Raw genomic sequence first — 7,443 nt, forward strand, 5'->3', positions numbered from 1 at the left:
TAATATATGGGATGGCTAGAAAGGCTCTAGGTGATAAACAAAAACATGCCTCAGTGTGTGTATTCATACAGCTAATAATAAAAAGAACATACGCAAACCATGATTGATAAAGACATACCTGATATCTCTCATATGATGATAGGTGTTTGGCTTTTTCTGATCTCACCATGACGGGTTAAGCTGACTTGTTCTATCATACCTCTGAGTTCAAAGCTCATGTGCTCTTGGTTCTGATGTTAATCTTAACCAGTGCGTCCAATCATAAACAACAACATCTACAGTCAAGGTGACAGAATGAGAGGACAACCAAGTATTTGGTGTAAGTAATCAGGACAATCCTTAGCCAGACACAGTCACATATCTAACGAAATAAACAGGAAAATGTATGTAAACAAAATCAAATTCATTAGATTAAGACAACCCATAATAGGTGATTACATCAAGGCAAAGGAAAATAAAAAAAACTGACTCAAATGACATGAACAAATGCTAAATAAAACTAAAATTCAAATTTCAACTGACTCGACAAAATTAAAATAACAAAAAAAAAATTTCAAACCTCCCTTGGGTTACCTCCCAAGCAGCGCTTCGTTTAACGTCGCATGGCTCGACGGGACACCTCATACTCAGATGAGTTTAACAGTTTCAATTGGTCCCCCTTCACCGGGATTATATGGTTTCAACCTCTGACCATTAGCCTTGAAGGTGTCGCCATTCTTCTCATTTTTAAGCTCTATTGCTCCATGAGGAAGTACTTTGTTAATGACGAACGGTCAGGACCATCTTGACCTCAATTTACCTATAGGTGTTTTAAATGCAGTCCTGTATGCCCACAATGCATCATACAACTTTACAACCTCTTTCCTTACCACTTCTTTCATCGCTGGATTTAACCTCCTTTGTGGTTGTACTACCGGTTTCTGATTATCCTCCATCAGTATCTTATGCATGCATACTGTGGGGCTAATCCCTTTTAAATCCTCAATAGTCCCACCAATAGCACTTTTATGTTTCTTCAGTACCTTTTCATCTTCTAATTCTGGTGAAGCTCTCAGATCCTCCCACCTGCATGGTTTGGATTTCATCCAAGGGGGTTGTGTATCCAGCATAGCAAGCACTTCTTTTTCTTTTTCATCATCATTCTCCTCAATCTCTCTGACCGACATACTAAGAACTCTTTCAAACGGTAATTTAGGAAACTTTCTTTGAATTGTGCTAGTTACAATTTGATCAATTACTTCCACGGAGTGGTTTGTACATATATCCTCTTTATGTTTCAAAGTATCTCGGACATCAATTCTGAGCTCTTCGTCATATACCTTTAGGGTCATGGTACCTCCCTCCATGTCTATCATGCATCTACTTGTTTCTAAGAAAGGTCTGCCCAGAATCAGAGGTATCTCTTCATCTTCTGGCATTTCCAAAATTACAAAATCAATAGGAAAAACAAATTTATCAACTTTGACCAGAACATCCTCAACTATCCCAAAGGGTCTCTTCACTGAGTGGTCAGCAAATTGAAGTGTCATTCTGGTATCTTGAACATTTCCAATTCCTAGCTTCCTGTAAATAGACAAAGGCATAAGGGTAACACTAGCCCCCAAATCAATCAGCGCCCTTTTAAAGGACCTATCTCCAATGGTACACGGGATGGTCACAGAACCTCTATCTGGCTTCTTCACTGGAATCTTCATACCCTGCAAAATAGCACTACAAGTTTCAGTTAGTATAATTGGGTCAGTGTCAGTGGTGCGCTTCTTGGAGATGATGTCTTTCATGAATTTCGCATAGATAGGCATCTGCTCGAGTGCCTCAGAGAATGGAATATTGATTTCTAATTTCTTGAACAACTCCATGAATTTCTGAAATTTTTTCTCATCTTGCTTCTTCTTTTTGTTTCTTTGTGAGAATGGAAGCTTAATGATGGGTTTTGGTTCAGTGAGCTTTTCTTGTACCACCGGCGATATTACAATTTCGTCCTCAGGTGGTGTCTTGTTTTCCAAGATTTCCAGGTCCACTTCTAGCACTTGATCTTCTTCTTCATCCTTCTTCTTAAGATCTTCAACAGATCTTCCGCTTCTTATTGTTACCGCACTCACATTCTTGTGCTCCCTCGGATTTTGTCACTGTTGCACTAGGTAATGCGCCCGGTGTTTGAAAATTTATTATCTGTTGTGCTATCTGACCCAATTGAATCTTCAGATTTTTAATGGATGCATTGGTGCTCTTCTGATTATTCCTGGTTTCTTCCTGAAATTGCATACTCTAAGTCGCCATCTTCTCTATAGCAATCTCCCAATCCGCTTTCTTTGGTACTTGTTGCTGATAAGGTTGCTGTTGCGACTGATATTGTGGTTGGTAAGGTGGTTGTTGTTGTGGAGGTCCTTGCTGATCTTTCCAAGAGAAATTAGGATGATTTTTCCACCCCGGATTATACGTATTTGAGTAGGGATTATACTACCTCAGGTAATCTATAGCTTGCACTTGTTCTGCGGTTGCAACACAATGCATGGCAAAGTGTGGTCCACTACAAATCTCACAAATCATAGTCTGAACCGATTGAACTTGAGAAACAGTCTGGGTACCTAAATTCATCGCTTTCAGTCTTCTTTCAACCTCAGCTGCAATCTGGTCTTCCATTTTCACTACCTGATTTGCTAGTTTCAAGTCAATTTTTCCCTCCGGCTGACTCACAGTACGGTCATATAATTCCAAATGCTCATTCGCTGCAATAGCTTCGATGATCTTTTTGATACCGGTTGCTGTTGAAAAATTAGACGAGCCTCCAGCAGCTGTATCAATGAGTTGCTTCGTTCTCATCTTCAGCCCGTTTACAAAATTCTGCATTTGCTCAGTTGGATCCAGATTATGTGTAGGACATGCAACTAAACATCTCTTGAATCTTTTGTATGCATCTCCAAGTGTCTCTCCATCTTTCTGTTTAAAATTCATAATGTCATACCTCTTAAGGATATACACAGAAGCAGGAAAATACTCGTTCAAGAATGCTGTTTCCATTTGTTGCCAAGTAGTAATGCTTCCTGCGGGTAGGGAATAGAACCATTCCTCAGCATCCTCAGATAACGTGATTGGGAACATGACCAATCTCTTTGCCTCTTCAGAATGCCCATCAATTTTTAATGACGTAGTCATAGTCAGAAACCTCTGCAGATGCTTGTTTGCATCCTCATTGATCTTTCCTGAAAAAGGTTTGCTTTCTAACTGACGGATAGTTGAGGGATGTAACTGGAAGTGAGCAACATTAACAGGTTGGTTAACAATGGTCAACCGCACTACTGAATTATTCTGTCTGCCATAGTCACCTAAAAGTCTTTCCGCTGGAGGCGGGTCTGCAACCATGTCAACAGTGTCTGGATGTGAATCTGTGTCTGACTCAGATTTTTCGGAGTGAACAGAGACTGGTGTGCCAGGTGTGCCAGGTTCTTCGGTGTCAGAGTTTGCCAGTTTTTTTCTTCTAGCTTCTATGAGCTTTGCGTGCAATGTTGTCTCTGGTTCTGCGTCAAAATGAAAATCAGTTGAGGCCTTACCTCGCATACACAGCTTAGACAGAAATTAGTTACAATAACAATAAAAATAAAATTAAACAGTAAATAAAATTTTGGATGCAGAGCAACAAAATTCTAATTGAAAATAAATTAATAAACTCTATTATCTTTGGCAGTCCCCGGCAACGGCGCCAAAGATTTGATGGGAAAATAGCAAGTGTACTATTTTTCTCACTGTAGTAATAAAAGGGAAATTCCCCGTTTGTCGATCTCAAGGACTGCTTGACGATACAGAGTTTATAGATTGTTTCAATTAGACAAAAAACCTTTGGTTTTTGTGTTGTGAGTAATTATACTATCAATTGCAAATAAATAAAACAAATAAAATGGTTGAACGAGAGACAAATTAGAGTAGATTGCTAGGGTACGGTGAATGAAACTTCCTGTAACAGATATAATTTATGAAGGTTTTGACAATAATCTTGTTCAATTGATTCCGGTCCTCAAGGGTATCTATTCCTAATTCCTTAGTGAAAAGACATTTGATTATTTAACCTAATTACTATGTCCATAAATAATTAAGTTCATACTCAAGCATTCGAATATCAAGAATTACCGGTCAGATAGAATATCCCTAGTCCTAGGTGATTTTTACTATCCAAAGTTCTTATACATATCAATGAATAATTGCTGTCCAGCTTAAACTATTCATATTAATCATCATTCGTTGGTCCGACGAATAAAGCATAAAGAACGGTAATATGAACAAATCAATTGAGATGAAGAAATAGTCAATGCATTCATAAACATAAAATCTGTCACATTCAGAATCAGGGTCACCCCCTAGCAATGGGGGGGGGGGGGTTTAGCTACTCATAATAGAAATAAAAACAAAGATAAAAATTGTTGTCATTACAGATTCTCTTGAGAAATCAATCTTCAATCGTCGAAAAACTCTTGAACATATAATCCTCTGATAATCCTTGAGTCTTCAGCTCTCAAAACGTTTCTTTCTTCTCTCCAAAATTGTCCAACCCCAGCAAAATCACGTTCTTCCGTATAAATAGCTACGCAGCTAGGCTTTTCCGGATTCTGGGCTTCATATGCGTATTGCGCTACACGTTACGCGTATTGCTCTGTTCCATACGCGTATTGCACGTAAGACAACATCTGTTACGCGTATTACGCTGTTTCATACGTGTATTGCACGTAAGACAACATCTGATACGCGTATTGCTAACTCCCAGAAGCTTGTCTTTTTGCTTGATTTTCCACTCCTCTGGTCCTTTGCGTATACTACGCGTAATGGGAAGGTCCATACGCGTATCATGTAAGGCCATACGCGTATGGACAGCAGGTTCTCCAAGAATTGATTTTTTCTTCCGTTTTCTTGCTCTGGCTCAATTTCGCATCTGACGTTTGATTCCCTGAGCTTCCAAACTAGTTTTTGACCTGCTAACATACCCAAAAGTGTAAAATATCCTCAAGAAACTCATAAGTAACAACACACTCTATATTATAGAATTGAGCTTATATCTAACTAAAAATGCTTAAGTTTACGCAGTTTACCTGACTTATTTACGGTTAAATAGTGAAATACCTAGCATAAATGGTGACTGATCAGGACCGATCATATCCTTCAAGATGGCAGATACTGAAGCGCGATGAAGTACAGATAACTCAGACTGTAGTCTTCGCTTTAATCCCTCTTTTGCCTGGATCGCCCTTTCGGGTTTTCAATCCACCGGGATACCCATGTTTGCCTAAGCCGCCCTTGCGGGTTTTCGACTTACCGGGTGTACATATTCTTTTTATTCTTTATCCCTAACTTTTTCCCGAACCTTTTCTTTTTTTCTTGGTTCGCCGGGATGCCCTTTTTTGCCTGGACTCTTTTATTCTTTTGGTCCAGCGGGTCAATTTATGCGAAGTATTTTTTGACTACATCTGAGTTCTTAGGGGACGGAAAATCTTCACCATCCATAGTTGTAAGCATCAAGGCTCTACCAGAGAAAACCTTCTTAACAACATATGGACCTTCATAATTTGGACTCCACTTGCCTCTGTTATCTGTACCGAGAGGAAGGATCCTCTTCAAAACCAAATCACCTATCTGATAGCTTTGAGGATGCACTTTCTGATCAAAGGCTTTCTTCATCCTTCTCTGATACAGTTGCCCATGGCACATAGCTGCTAACCGCTTTTCCTCAATAAGGCTCAACTCATTAAACCTTGTCCTGACCCACTCAGCTTCGTCCAGCTTGACGTCCAACAGGACTCTGAGAGAAGGAATCTCCACTTCAACTAGTAAGACTGCTTCCATACTATAGACAAGGGAGTAAGGGGTTGCCCCGATCAACGTACGTACTGAGGTACGGTACCCATGCAAAGCGAAAGGCAGCATCTCATGCCAATCCTTGTACGTCACGACCATCTTCTGCACAATCTTCTTAATGTTCTTGTTTACCGCCTCTACAACACCATTCATCTTTGGTCTGTAAGGAGAAGAATTGTGGTGTTCGATCTTGAAATCTTTACAAAGCTCTTTCATCATCTTGTTATTGAGATTCGATCCATTATCAGTGATGATTCTCTCAGGAACCCCATAACGACAGATAATCTCCTTCTTAATGAATCGGGCAACCACTTGCTTGGTAACACAGGCATAGGAAACTGCTTCCACCCACTTGGTGAAGTAATCAATCACAACCAGGATGAAACGATGTCCATTGGAAGCAGTAGGTTCAATCTTCCCAATCATATCGATGCCCCACATCGCGAATGACCAAGGAGAATTCATAACATTCAGAGGGCTTGGTGGTACATGCACCTTATCTGCATAAATCTGACATTTATGGCACTTCCGAGCGTACTTGAAACAATCGGATTCCATAGTCGTCCAGTAGTAACCGACTCTCAACAACTTCTTGGCCATTGCATGACCACCAACATGGGTACCGAAAGATCCCTCATGTACTTCCTGCATCAACATGTCTGCTTCGTGTCTATCCACGCATCTGAGCAGAACCATGTCAAAGTTCCTCTTGTACAACACATCATCCTGATTCAAATAAAAGCTTCCAGCTAGCCTTCTCAGGGTCTTCTTGTCATTCTTTGACGCTCCTTTAGGATACTCCTGGCTCTTGAGGAAATTCTTAATATCATGGTACCACGGCTTCTCATCAACAACAGACTCGGCTGCAAACACATACGCAGGCCTCTCGAGTCGATTCACGGCAACATGTGGCACATGATTCCACCAATGGACTTTGATCATAGAAGACAAAGTAGCCAAGGCATCAGCCATATGATTTTTATCTCGGGGTACATGATACAACTTCACTGTCTTGAAGAAAGTCAGGATCCTTCTGGTGTAATCTCGATAAGGAATCAAATGCGGCTGGTGAGTATTCCAGTCTCCATTGACTTGGTTAATCACTAGAGCGGAATCTCCATAGATATCCAGAGTTTTGATCCTTAAATCGATGGCTTCTTCAATCCCCATGATACAAGCCTCATACTCAGCCTCGTTGTTAGTTACTTCAAAAGTCAATCTGGCAGAAAAAGGTAAGTGTGCACCTTTAGGATTGATAAGTACTGCCCCAACACCGTTTCCATTCACATTCACAGCCCCATCAAACATCAATGTCCACTTGTCATCAGGATCTGGTCCTTCCTCAACAAGAGGCTCTTCACAATCCTTCATCTTCAAGTACATGACATCTTCATCGGGGAATTCAAATATCATTGACTGATAATCATCAATCGGTTGCTCGGCAAGGTAATCAGACAGAACACTACCTTTGATGGCCTTCTGCGACGTGTACTGGATATCATACTCAGTTAAAATCATCTGCCACCGAGCCACTCGTCCGGTGAGAGCCGGCTTCTCAAAGATGTACTTCACTGGATCCATCTTAGAAATCAACAAGGTAGTATG

This window comes from Lathyrus oleraceus, chromosome 3 (assembly GCF_024323335.1).
Source record: "Lathyrus oleraceus cultivar Zhongwan6 chromosome 3, CAAS_Psat_ZW6_1.0, whole genome shotgun sequence".
In the NCBI taxonomy this organism is placed as follows: Eukaryota; Viridiplantae; Streptophyta; class Magnoliopsida; order Fabales; family Fabaceae; genus Lathyrus; species Lathyrus oleraceus.